Here is a 14,812-nt window from a genome sequence, read left to right as displayed (position 1 = left end):
GTTTTTTTCACATACATTACATTCCAAAATTATTTAGATACTTCATGGACTATTACATCCCACTCTACACAACACAATGTCCAATTGGACATGAAGGGTGCTTTTGTTCGTTCAATTATTATTTGAGGATACAGTTATCTTTTTAGTAATAAAGTAAATGATGTATAAAGATTCGTTACTTTTTGGTGGAGTTTAAGTGCAAAGTGCCTATAAAACATACTTTGGGATGTATTGTGCAACAACTATAAAAGTTCACGGGGGTTTTCTGCATTTAACCCTAATAATAATAATAATAAGATGAGTAAACAATTGGTAGTGCAAATTGGTATCATTGGAGAAAACTATTGACCGTGTGTTCTATTCAAATTTAGAAATTTGATCCAAATCCTAGCAGGATTACCATTATTTGTAAAACTCTAGTTAGATCATTAAAACTTTGTGATTTAGTGAGTATTATATAAACTAAGAAAGTGTGTTGGTAATTTTGGAAAATTAAAGTATACTATTTCATAAACTTAAATCAATTATTATTCTTCTTTTTAGTTTTTAGTCTAAAAGTAAATTTAGTACCGGTGACTTCTACTTTTGTGTATATTGCTAGGAATCAAGCATTCTATTTAAGTAAATTTTATTTTGGCTAACTTTGCATATATCTACCTTTGTTTGTAAATGATTTCATCAAATATAAACTTATTAAGAAATAAAAAGTTTTTAGAATCTTGCATTCTATAATCCTACTTACAAAGAGAATCAATGTACATGTATGAAATTAGAGTCAAAATTCTCATTTAATACTTTATTGTGCATTTAACGCGTGTAAGAATACAAGTTAGACTGATAAATTTTAGTGTGAATACAACATATTAACCAACCATCTTACAAGTTAATACTTTTCTTATTATAATAAGAAAGGGAGTATTATCTCATATTTTGATTGTCACAAAATTTTTAAATTTGTTTAATAACCTCAAATTGAAACTTGAAAGACGTACTTTCTTATACTGATTATCTTCCCAATTTTGTGAAGCAAAAGTGTTTAATCTATATCGAATCTTATGAAAATTGATTGATGGTTTATAAAAATAAAAGTCAATAATTCTATAGAATCTCAAGAAATTGTCATATATACCTAACTTTGTAATAAAATGCTTTCTCTCGATAGTGTTTGCCATGACAATTCATTAGAAGGAAAAAAATTAAAAGAAAAAACTATTTTTATTAGTTTAAAGCAAACATAAACTTAAAAGTTTTTTTTTTGTAAAAGAACTAAAATAAAAATTTATAGGCTACATGGAATTTTTTTTTCAATTAATCTATCAACCCCTCCCAAGTCCTAACTCCTAACTAACAATACCAGAAAAAATAATTCAACCCTTTCAATCATAGCATGCACTAGCACACCAAGAAACACACACAACAATACCATATTTTCTGCAAGAATGAAACTTTGCAAAAATCCACCATTGAATCTTGATAAGTGACTAATTTACGCTATATTTGAATGATATTTTATGCTATTTTAAGTCACTTTGGCTATATTATAGGAAGAAAATGGATTATTTTGACTATAATTAGTTTAAAATGCTCTCAAGTGATTAAATGAGGTTTTTGTCACTTTTTACTTGTATTTTGTCCATAATTTGTATAGGAGTTGGAAATATGCTTCATTTGGATGCAAAGGAAAGTTGACAGCTTTGACACATTTTCGTATTTCAGCTATAACTTGAGTTACAAAGATTGGATTGAGATGATTCTTGAAGATAAGAAATAGATTTACAAATCTTATGAGGACATCAAAATCTAGTTTGAAGGTTTTCTAGGTCAAAAAGCCGAATTACAGTAGCCAATTTCTATTGGTTGAAGCTGAAATGAGACATTGAGCAGTGAAGGGTATTTCATATATTTATCAGCCTACACAAATCCAAATGAGGTGATTCTTGATGCATTGGAAAGCTAACTCAAAGGGTTACAAGTTTCATGTTTTGGTCAGAGTTAATTCAGCTTCTATCATCAAGAAAAGTTCAGTTAAATTTGAGGCAAAATTGGAGCAACATTGAAGACTGAACAGAAATTGCAAAAAAAGGCAGGGGAGCAATCCGGGCAATAATCCGGCCGAATTCTGGCCGGATTTTTGGCCAGATTCTGGTCAGAAATGGCTGCTCTCCATTTGCACAACTTGTTTTCTCCTCCAATAATTTACAGCTATTGATGGACGTGTAACAATCACTTTGCAGCTGTAAAAAGGATGTTTGAAGTCTTATTTCTTGACTAAATTCATCTATATATAGCCATGGACTTGCAAGGATAAAAAGAGCTTGGGAAGTGCAAGAAACACCACAAAAATTTAGTTTCTTGGTTCTTTAGTGTAGAGTAGTGTAGGGTAGTTTAGTTTTAGATAGTTTATCCTTTCTTGTATGTTAGCTACATGAAGATGAAGATGGAGATGAAGAAGGCAAGGAAAGAGCTCATGTGACAAGGGTTACTTTATCTTTCCAACTCTTTATCTTTTGTATTGGATTCTAAGTTTAGTTAATATACAAGTTTTGGATTTTATGTTTATTATGTGTCTTTAAAAGTTTATGCCTTGGGTTTGGTTGAACTTTCTATGATTGTTAGTGTTTATTATTTGGCTATTTGATGCTATTATTTTGAGCAAGTTATTAAGCACTTTAGCTCTTTAAATCATGATTAATTTGGTACCATTAATTATGATTATTTAAGGTGTTATTTCTTCAATGAAAATTGAGATTTAACACTAGTTCAAGAAGTGCTAAACCTAGGGAGTACACTCACGAGAGTAGATGTGTACCTATGTGGTTTTAGTGATTCATTCCATGTAATTTCATAGAAAAAATGAACTTATAGCTAATTTCATAACCATGAGAGTAGGTATGGATTAGTATAATTCTAGTTGATTCACTACGAAAGTAGATTTCACATACATAAGGAAATATGCCATAGCTAGTCAAGATAGTAGTACTCAATGATCCAAAAATAGCACTTGCATGAGTAGTTAGGAATACCATAACCTAAGGAGCTTTCATTTGTTATTATCTCGCATAAGTTTAGCATAGTTTTATCTCTTTTAATTCATTGATCGTCTAAATAATAGAGAAGTTTCAGTAGCGCCCGGTAATTGTCTAATCTTCCTCGTGGGATTGGCCCGATATATGCCCTAAACTACTAATTTGACCTGTATACTTGCAGTCAAAACGGGTATAAATTGGATTTAAACTTGTACTTATATTAAAATCCCGTCAAATCTCAATATCTAACTCATTTTCGATTTTCTTTGGTCACAATTCCCTTAATAGACAAAGTAGGCAAAGTTTTTGTTTTTCTTCCCACAAAAGACTTAACTTTTGAGCCATGTCTTCGTCTCCAAAATTGTCTGCTGTTCAGCCTGTTCCAAGGCCCTAAATATCTCTTTCCTTCATGTCCTTGCTGCCTTCATAATGGGTTTCATAGTGATTTGCAAGTAGGATTTGGAATATAAATATATTTGGATTAAGCCTAGTTCAATTTTTGTTGGCTTGGACAGAAGAATCAGTAGTAGTAGCAGTAGTACTAGCAGTAGCAATAGTCAGAAGCCAAGGATGGTGGAGCTATTGGGAACTCATTTGGAGTGGAACAGATGCATAAATTTTTGGGCTTTGTGGGGATTTAAACTGGGTTTGGATCCACCGGATGCCGCCCTGCATCAGCCGAACTTGGTTTTCCATTGATCATCAAATAATCTTTGGTATACTTTGTTAATATTCAGCTAAATTTTTTAATTTATTTTATTTTAGATGCACACACATACATCAATGTGTGAAAATTTTGGTATTTAGGGTATTTTGTATGCTAGTAGCTTTTTGTGCTCATTTGAATTGCTATGAAAGTTGACGTTTTTTTACTTTACTTTTGTTCCAGTATGTAATCTCTTTATTGGATTGAGGGGAAAAGTTTCTTCTTTCTTTGAATAGTTTCTTTTTTGGCTATGAAGAGCATAATAGATATTTGGTGATTAATGTAAATGGTATCTTGGGGGATTTGAAATTGACTAAAAATTTCTATCTGTTGAGTAATTGAACTATCAGGTATTCATTGAATTCAAGGATGTATGATAAGATAAGTAGTCTTCATAGGGAATGGAGAAACGATTTTTGTTGAAGTTGAACGTATGGTCAATTAGAGTTTGAAGCTAAAAGTTGCAATTGGGGGGTCATTCCAAGAGAGTCAAGTCTTTTTTTTTCATTTTTTTCCTATTTTGTAAGTTCAGCATGCAAATAGACTAGGCTTTTGGATGCCATCAATTTTTTTTCCTTACCATCCTTTTGAATTGTAACAGATCACAAAATTTGCTCAGCTTATTGGCATTTCTCGTGAGAAGTTGGGAACATTGGTTAGTAGCAAGAAATTGGATTAAGTGCATAGACTTTTGCTACTTCTTTGTTGCACTAGCAAAGACATACTAAGGATAGCTGACGTGCCGTATTTGAAAGAATTTAGAAAGTGCACTGTGGAGGTGGATAAGTGAGGATTGAATGATCATTAAGCAACAATAAGTAAGTTTTCCCAGATTGACAGTAGAAATTATAATCTTTGTAGTTACATTTTGGCCAATTAGATTCGTCTTTGTTTTTGCTTGTTCCCCCTGATTAATTAGGTTCTTTTTTTAAAAATATTTGTTTGGCCCATTGTTTTAATTAGCTCTTAATAAAAGATGCTTGCTAGACTCCGATATGCATTGCCTTATAGAAACTCTCAACTGGTACAACATGGAAAGTTGGATACGCTTACACACACACTGAATTTTTGCATTCCAAGTGACAAAAGGAAAATTGGAGCAAAAAGAGGAAAGGAAAACATTTGGCCCTTGCCATTGATTTCATCACCTAGTGGTATAGCATAGATAGAAGTCATTAAAGTCAGAGTCCTATCTCTAAGATATAGAAGCATAATGAACTTGCCAAAAGTATGAATACAATGTATACAAGCTTTTGCTTCCTGAAAGCTAAAAAGGCAACTTGATAATTCTCTTTACCACCCAATTACACATCTGTACAACTAATTAAAGCATTTTTAACTTCTAGGGCCCTATTTCTATCTTATTCTAGTCCTCTACAGTGTTGCTTTTCTTTCTTTTCCTGTGAAGTTTTTGTCGCGCCCCATTTTTTATAATAAAATTAAATAAATGGTTTAAAAAGTGAATTTTTGATTTGAAAAATGAATAAAGAGTACGGGTCTAAATGGGACTTGAAAATGCGACGATTTGACCCAGATATAGTTTAAAAAAGGGTTTTTTGAATGGAAAATGGAGTCGCCACTTGGTATAGAGTTAGGGTGTACCAAGTCACCCAAAAAAAGTGATTTTTTGGAAAAGAAAAGCGAACAAACCCTTTTTAAAGAATTTTTAGGTCTACGTAACCAAAGAAAGGGATCGGGGGTCACATTTGATAAGGGAGAAGGCAAAGGCAAAGCCTAAGGCACTCCCTTACCCTAGCCAAAGCTAGTTGCGTGACTTAACCCTTCTTTTCCTAATTCTTCTACCCAAAGTATGTGTTGCATGTTGGATATGACTAATGGATGCGAAAAAAAATGCAATCCTAAATCTAAAATGTCTCTTATGGGAATTTTTGGTCCCAATCACATGAGTTGTGATGGCCAATAAGGAAAACTCTCATAGAGGTCACGGGTAATGCAAATGAAGACCCAAATATGAGTGCAAGTGTGAAAATGTGAGAAGAATGCAAAATAAAATAAAATAAAAACAAATGTAAGTGCAAGTGTGCAAATGTAAGAAAAGTGCATGTGTGCCAATTGAGAAAATAAAGGTATAATGGTAGTAAATGCATATAAGTGCAATTGGGTGCAATTTGTGAGGTAGAAAATAAATAAGTGATAGGGAAATAAGAAAAATGTGCGAACATGGTATGTGGATTGAGAAAAATATAAGTAGTGAGAGAATGTGGATAAAGAAAGTGAGGAAGTGATATAATAAAAATGAGAGTGTATGAACCTAGAAGAATGCATCAAGTCGGGGACGGGAATGACTTCTAACTTCATGATTTTAATTTTCCTTTTGATTAGAAGGAAGAACTAGCGTGCTAAGGCTATTTTGTAGCCACACTCGCTCGTTTCCCTTACCGAAAGGGGACTCTCAAGCAAATGTACCCTATAACTAGCATGAGGATGCAAAAACCTAAAATGAAGGGGAAATGATTGGAGGAGCATACCAAATGCCAGAAAACTAAGAAAAATGTATGAAATGTAGTGAAACGTGCAAATATGTACTAACGAGAGGGGACGGCCTATTGGGTCTAGCGTTGGACTAGCCCTTTTCTAAAATTCTCTCACAAGCATTGGACTTGCGAGAGCTCGAGGGGAAAAATCATGACCAGCGTTGGACTAGCCACGGTGACGCATTCATCCATCACATTCATCTATGACTATAGAAAGCAAGTAGACATGCCAATCACCTATAAACACGTAGCACATAACACTTAGCATGCTCGACTAAATGCAAGAGCCTAATAAAGCAAATTAACACGTAGTAACAAAAGCAAGCAATCAAGCTAATGAACCTATTACATTTGCTAACTAAAACAAATGGGGAGGAGGAAAAGTGAGTAAAAATGCTCTCCAAGCCCTATCTATTACAAGCCAAGAGGTGTACACATACCCCATAAATAAATAAAAGAATGACTCAATAAAAGCAAAAGTAAATGAAATAAATGAAAGGAATTAAGGAAAAGCAAGGAAAGCAAAGTAGACATGCAATTCTCACTTAGCACGTTGGATCACATAGGGAAGAGACAAAAAAAAGATAAAAGAAGTTATACCTCCCCGTTTGTGATGCTAGTAAAGTGAACAAGACTTAACTTGGGCTAAAGTCACCAGAGAAAGAGATAACTTGGGCTAAAACCATCAAAGCAAGGGATTAATGCACCACTTTAGAGATAAGTAGAATAAAAGGCAAAAGGAAACTCAGAACACCTTAGAAACTTCAAAAAGGGGTACTAACACACCACCAAATTCTTCCCTAATTGCGACTTAAATGAAACCAAATAATTCATAATTCCCAAGAAAAGTAAACTATGAATCAAATTTCTAAAATAGAAAACTACCAAGGACCCAATTGCAAACATTGACCAATCATTCAAGTCCAATTAAAACATTTTTGAGAACTCCAAGGATCCATGAGTAATGAAAAGGTCAAGTAATGGTTCAAAATGTAATTACTCTAGGACCTAATTGCAAGAAATCAACACATAATTGGGCCTTTGTAGCATGGCTTAAAAATTGCAGGGGCCAAGGTGAAATTTTCTTTTGTTTTTCATGCATGCACACGAAGCTTTCTTCCTCATTTAGGCAAAGCTTCTGCAATCGGCACTTCACGAAACCAACTTTCAAACACAATCAAATCCGAACAAAACTACCATACAATCCTCTCACTTTGCATCATGAAATTTGTAGATTTAGGCACCAAAAGTCGGACAACAGACATGCAAATCTGAACAGCTCAAGCAAGTTCATGCAAAGTGTAGACACCAAATTTTGGTGTAATTTCATTTACTAATTATTTTTTAGTCTGTGCTCGTTTTTTTTCACTTTTTAGTTTTTAGTTTTTTAGTTTTTTGTGTTATTATTATTTTTAAGTTTTTAGCATAGAATTTCTTGAAAATGAAAAAAAAAGGGAAAAAGAAGAAAAAAAGTGAAAAATGATGAAAAATGAAAAATGAAAGAAAAAGAATGAAAATGGCAAAAATAGGTGGAAGTGTGCATGTTGAACAAGTGTACAAAACAATCATGGGACAAGTGGTTAAGGAATTTGAGGGACAAGTGTCCCTTTTGTTTAATTGACAACACAACATTTAGGAGGACACTTGTTTAGCTTAGAAGGGATGTTTTGAGAATTGGAAGAGAAAAAAAAAAGAAAAGAGGCCACGGATGAGAAAAAAACGAAAAAAAGAGGGGAGGTTTTCAACGAGAGCAAAACAGAGGCGGGGATGAATCTAGAGAGGGCAGGGGCGACGGAATTGTGGAGCAGGGGCAAACAGAGCAGGCTTTTGGAGTTAAAAAAAATGAAATAGAACAAGGACAAAGGAGGGGGGATTGAATCTGGAAATTTGGGGAAACTGTCGAGAGGCAAGACGAGAGAGACAGAAAGCAAAAAGAAAAACAGCGGCTAGGGGGGAGAACAAAAAAGAAGAAAAACCAGGAGGAAGGCTTGGGCTGGGGACCGGGAAAAGAAATCAGAAAACTGGCAAGAAAGGAGGCGGCGGACAGAAGAAAAAGAAGAAAGAATTGAGGGCGAAATTGGGAAACCAAACGAGAGATTGGGGCTAAAAAAACAGAGCAAGAGGCTAACGGAGGAGGCAGAAAATTTTATTTTCAAGGGCTACGGGGGAAGAAACTAAAAACAGAGAGGAAGCTAAGGGAAACAGGAAGGCTCTCGGCTGAAAGGAAAAACAGCGGGGGGGAAGCTTCGTGGGAACGGAGGAAGGCGAAATCTTTTTCCCTGGGCAAAACCCTCAACAAAGAGCCAGAAGAAAACCTCCGTTCTCAACCCCACATCACCGCCGCCATCGATGAATTAGAAGAGATTAAAAAACCTCTGGCCATTGCCGCTTCTGAAGAAATCAGCGCCGTCAACCTCTGCCACAGCCAGTCCTCAGCTGCCGCTGCTACTCTCCACCTCTGCCGCCACTTTTCAACCTCCATCGCCGCCCTTGTCGCCACCAGAATTTTCCCTTGCGATTTGCAAAATCTGGCCTAGCAAGAGCACTGTAAGTCTTTTTTTTTTCCTCTCTTTAAGTTTCAGTTCTGGTCAAGTCCACTGAAATGGGTCTACCGCAGCACTATTTAGTGCAGTTCTCCTGTTAACTGTCTGAGATTGCCGAACATACATGTTTTACGTATCGATTAGATTGAATGTTATTGGGTGCTGAATAAGTTTTGGATTGATTGTCCTTGGTTTTTGACAAATTTCTGGGCCGATTATGATTTCAATTAAGCAAAGAATCATTGATTTTTCTTTTGCTTGTTTGCTGCTCGATGAAATGCCCAACCGGGGGTTTAACTTCAAAGACAAATTAAATTCTGTTTTTGTATACATTCGGCCAAATCACTTTCCTCACATTTGAAAATTTATGATGCATTTGCTGTATTTCATTTCTTTCCGTTTCGTATGATTCGGTTGAATGAACTCGAATTGATATTGTATGAGAAGAGTTTTTGGGTGATTTTCGTTTTTGATTGAGAATGGCTAGAATTTTGGTTTTGCTCTGGTTCTAAGAACGACAGAAATGGCGAATTGATGTCTGTGTTTGGGAGAGAAGACCGTTGGTCTAAAATGGCCATTTCAGTGCCTCTGTTGTCGTTTTGTTTTGTAACTTGCCTGAGGATTGCTAAACTTCATAATTTTACCCCCAAACTGTTATAATTCATTCAATTGGGTCCCTGCTTTTGTTATATTTGAACCCCTCAGGCTGCCCTTTGTTCTGTCTTGGCCCAGAAAATTAGATACTTTAATCAATTCTGTCCCTTTATGTTTTCTTCCATGATATAAGTTAATGTGTTTTTGGATAGATTAATTCTGGGGATTTAATGCTTAATCAAAGTTTTTAATAATTTTTAGTGGGGATTTCATCTTGATTGGGTTTAGTAACATTTGTTTGGGTTTCTTGTTGGGCCTAAGAAGGTTAAAATTCAAAGCTTTTGGTTGGGTTTTAGGATTGGGTTGTTGATTAATGTGTTTGGGTTTTACTTGATAAAAATGATAGACTGGCCTATCTCATTTGTTTTGGATCTTCGGTTGGGCTAGGGAAGTTTGAGCCCAAACAAATAAAAAAAAGGGCCCAATGGCCTGTTTTGCCAAGAAGCCTGATAACGAAATTTCATTCCAGTCCCCTGACTTTCGAGTGCTTTCACTATGGCCCCAACAACTTTCAATTTCATTCAATTGGGTCCTTACTTTAATTGCAAATAAGTCCTTGAGCTTTATTTTTCTTTAATTTTTGACCCCAAAACTCTGTTCATTTTTGCAATTAAGTCCCTTCTTCTTTTGACTTCTTAAATGTGGGTTGTTGACATGATTCAATTGATTCAAATTCATGCTTATTTCTATCATTTGTGATTATTTGCCAAATAAATTGGTGCCTTGACCCTTTTATTGTTTTGAAGCTAATATTCTTTTCATTTCACAACTCAAGGGAGGTAACCTCTATCTCCTTGATTTTATTTTTCCTACGTGCTCCTACGTGTTATGTGAATATGCATGTCTACGTTGCTTTCCTTGCCTTTCTTTAATTCCTTTCATTTATTTTATTTACTTTTGCTTTTTATTTAAGTTATTCATTTTGGGGTATGTGTACACCTCTTGGCTTGTAATAGTTAGGGATTTAATTATTTTATTCCTTTTCCCCCTTTTAGATTGTAGTAGGGTCTCCCTAATGTAATAGATAGGGCTTGGAGGAGCATTCAATGAAGACCTATCGAAGTCATGTGCCTAGCTAGCAAATGTAATAGTTAGGGCTTTAATTGTCTTATGTGTCTTGCATGCTTAGTTACTACGTGTTAATTTGCTTTGTTAGGGCCTTGCATCTAGTCGAGCATGCTAAATGTTATGTGCTATGTGTTTATAAGTGTTTGGCATGTCTACTCGCTTTCTATAGCATGAATGAATGTGATGGATGAATGTACGTCACCACACTAGTCCAATGCTAGTTGTGGCTCATTATTTCATTAGGAATTCATAGAAAGGGCTAGTCCAACGCTAGACCCAATAGGATTTTTCCTTTGTTTTTCATTAATGCATTATTCGCCTGTTCACTACATATCATGCATTTTTCCTTAGTTTTATCATCTGGCATGCTCCTCGATTCCCCTTTTCCCCTCACTTTAGGTCTTGCATCTCATGCTAGTTAGGGTACATTTGCCTGAAGAGTCCCCTTAAATATGGGATATAGACGAGTGTGGCTTTTTCTAAGCCTTAGCACGCTTGTATCCCCTCTATAAAAGGGCAAATTGAGTCACGATTTAGGTCTCCCCGTCCCAATATGCATGAATTCCCTAGGCTCATGCATTCTAAGTCCACTCTATCATTACACTTTCACTTTTCCTCCCATTTGCACACGTACACCTTTTTATCCCTTCACTTGCACATGAACACTTTTCCTCTCATTTTGCACACGTGCACCTTTATGTTTCTTCACTTGCACACGAACACTTTTATCATCACTTGCACACATGCACTTCATATTATCCTTTCACATATCGTACCTTGCCCACTCACGTGCACATTTTCATTTACATATTTATTGGCTTTTATTACTTTTTCAAACTCATGCCTTCACATTGCATACATGCATTCCATTCATTTGCATCTCACTTGCATTATTCGTGACTTCTTCAAAGGATCGTCACCACTCAACCTTTGAAGAGAAATTTCCCCCCAATACCCCTAGGTCTAGGGTTTGCATTCATGTAGTGCATCCAAATGTAATAAATTCTTTGGTTAAAACAAGAAAATCTTTGATTAAATCATGCAACTAGCCTTGGCTAGGTCAAAGGGGTGCCTTGGATTTTATCCTTGCCTTCCCCTTTGTCAAATGTGACTCCCGAACCTTTTTCTTTGGTTTGCGTGGACTAGGAGTCGTTTAAAAGGGGTTTCTTACTACTTTTTCCTATTTTTTCTGTAAAAATTCATTTTTGGGTGACTTGGTACACCTTAACTCATTACCAAGTGGCGACTCCGATTTTTATTTCAAAAAACCCTTTTTAAACTATAATTTTGGGTCAAATCGTCACATTCTCAAAACCCCATTGAGGCCCACTTTTCTTTTAAATCAAAATTCATTTTCCAACCACAAATTGAATCAAAAAATACATTTTTTCAAACCATTTATTTATTTATCAAAAAATGGGGCGCGACAGTTGGCGACTCCACTGGGGACTATTCGAGAGTCCGAGCAAATTTGATTTAATCAACCTTTTTCTTCTTTTTAACCTTTTCATATATCACATTTGGGTGTTTTAGGGTTGCATTTTTTCCTTTTTTTAGGATTTTACATTTTCACGCGTATCCAACTACTCCCTCACTCGCGAATGTATGATTGGTTGATTGGATATATGTTTACTTGCTTATTTCGCGCTTGCATTGCATTTAGGGGGGGTGTGTCACCCTAGAGCCTCGCGTTGGTTCTTGATCCCTCCCCTCCAAACGAGCACTAGCATACGTGCATTCGCTTTATTATTTATCCCTTTTATTTTTTCTTTTAGTGGCTTGTCACGCCACTCCACCCTACTAGGATTAGGCGACCCACTTGGACATGTGATCACGACACGATGTGTGTGTAGCATGATCCAATGGGTCACTCAATCTTCCGCTTTAAGCTATGGGTTGATAGCCTTTAGCTTTTAGTCGAAAGTTGAGGATTTTGATAGATTCACTCAAACACGTAGCCGTGACACGATGTGTGCGTAGCGGTGTTTGGGGAATCGCTCGAGCCACCGACAAAGAACCTTGGGATTGATGACCCTTGGTTTCTAAGTCTGAAGGCTCGGGGACCTGAGCTTATCGAGTCTAGATGCATTAGCGAACCCCAACCTCATGCATCCATATTAGAATTGCTTTAGAGCAGCGTCAGCCTTATCCTGAGCTAGGGACACTACTCACGAAGGGAGGGATCCCACCCCTTTTTCCTTTTATTGCTTTGTATTGATTGCTTTATCTTGTTGCTACAATGTGTTATGTGTATTTATCTGCCTGAACTAACTTTTCTTGGTTTTGTGTCCCCATTGCATTCACAAACTCCTAGCAAATAAGAGGTCTGGCATGACCTTCTTTTAGAAGCCTACCCGTGTAGATAGGTTATTGCACGTTTAAAGATTTTGGTACATTGCATTCTAAGCCTACCTTGGCATATAAAAGGTCCTTTTAGGTCATATTTCATTTCACATTGCATATTTTACTGCTTTAATAAACTGGCATCATACATAAACCCTAGAAAGGGAATGCCACTTAGGGGATCCCGTGTCAGGAATAAACCACCTTGTGTCTCGGATATTTAATCCAAGGAGACTTGCACGTTTACATTTTTTGTACCATCCAAAGGGGCAGTGCACAAGGTAAGGTAGGATCCGATTGTCTTCATAAGAGCGATTTTTGGAATATGGGCGTCTAATAATCACTTTTTGGCCATTTTATCAAAGTTGGTAAAAATCCCTTGCGTAAAGGACATTAATTTGAAGAAATTCACAAATGATTCCTCCTGTTGAGACGATGAATAAATTGAGGCCAAATCGTGATTTTAGAAGGCTCATAGACTAATTTTCTGAAGCCACCAATGGCCGGCCGATTCAATCGATCCATTTTGTCAATTCATAATCAATTTTGAATAAACCATCATTTGACCAATTTACCCTTTTTAGGGTCATCCGGTCGATTTTGAATAAATCGTCGATTCATTTGACCAATTTACCCTTTTTAGGGTCATTTGACCAATTTACCCTTTTTAGGGTCATCCGGTCGTTTTTGAATAAATCGTCAATTCATTTGACCAATTTACCCTTTTTAGGGTCATTCGGCCAATTTTTCAATTTCATTCATTTGGCCAATTTACCCATTTTTAGGGCAACCGAGCTGATTTTGAATAAATCAAGTTTCGTTCAATCTATTTGATCAATTTACCCTTTTTAGGGTGATCTGATTGATTTTGGATAAAGTAAATTTCATTCAATTCATTTGACCTGTTTCCCTTTTTAGGGTAATCCGGTCGATTTTTAATAAATTGTCAATTTCATTTGACCATTTCAAAATGAAAAACCTAGTCGATTTTGAGAAAAGCATCCATTGCATCCAGCCATTTGATCAGTTGGAGTTTTGCCCGTGCTTCACTGAGAAGAGTTGTCAAAACGAATTTCAATCTCTTCGATAGGAAGTTCGTCAAGGTCAAACCCGTGCGTTTTTGCTAGTTCTTGTATCGATCAAAAGTGATCAATCCCTTCGGACGAGATCCTCATTCCAATGGGCCAAATTTTTCAAATCATTTTTCACTCAATCAAGTGATCGGATTCATCAGGTATTGTATAGTGCCTGCTCTGGAGGATTGCATTCTCATTCTAGGCCTACCCTTGGCACAAAAAGGGTCCCCCATAGGACATGCATATCGATTTTTTATTCTTACTTACTGACTCTGGGTATTTTTCTTTTTGTTTTTCCCCTCCCCCTGCATTCATAAAAATATTTCAATAAGGTGAAAATATCTTATCATATCTAATAACAATGTTAATCTGATAAGGTTTGAAAATTACAAAGTATTACTTGATTCGTGGGCAAGCCTTGCAATGTGAATTTGAAAATTCATTTGAAAGCGCTCGTGCAAAGCATCTAAGGGATTGCATTGAAAAAGGGGACATTTAGAGAGAAAATGTGTATACATGTGCAAAGAAATTTTGTAGAATTTTTCTCGTATGTATTGCTTTTAAATTTTTCAAACATTGGCAATAATGAAGCTTTTGTTCAGCCAATTGTTTGTTTTGTATAATACTCGTGTACATTTCATTCTTTATACTTACTCATTGGAGATTTCATGATGAATTTTGAGAAATAAGACCCAATTTGAGATTTTTCAACCTCCAGCCTGAAAATTCACAAGTGTCTGCTTTCTAAATCTTTACGTACACTAGATTGGTGATCCGAGCTACACAATAAGAATGCTCAAAATTAAAAGAGGTCACTCAGAAGGCCCTGTGAGATTCCTTTTCTCCTTCATTTAACCCCAAAATAAAATCAGTCACATTGATTGATAAATCATAAATTGGG

Source organism: Coffea arabica, chromosome 3e (assembly GCF_036785885.1).
Source record: "Coffea arabica cultivar ET-39 chromosome 3e, Coffea Arabica ET-39 HiFi, whole genome shotgun sequence".
Lineage (NCBI taxonomy): Eukaryota > Viridiplantae > Streptophyta > Magnoliopsida > Gentianales > Rubiaceae > Coffea > Coffea arabica.
Note: the sequence above shows the minus strand (reverse complement) of the source record.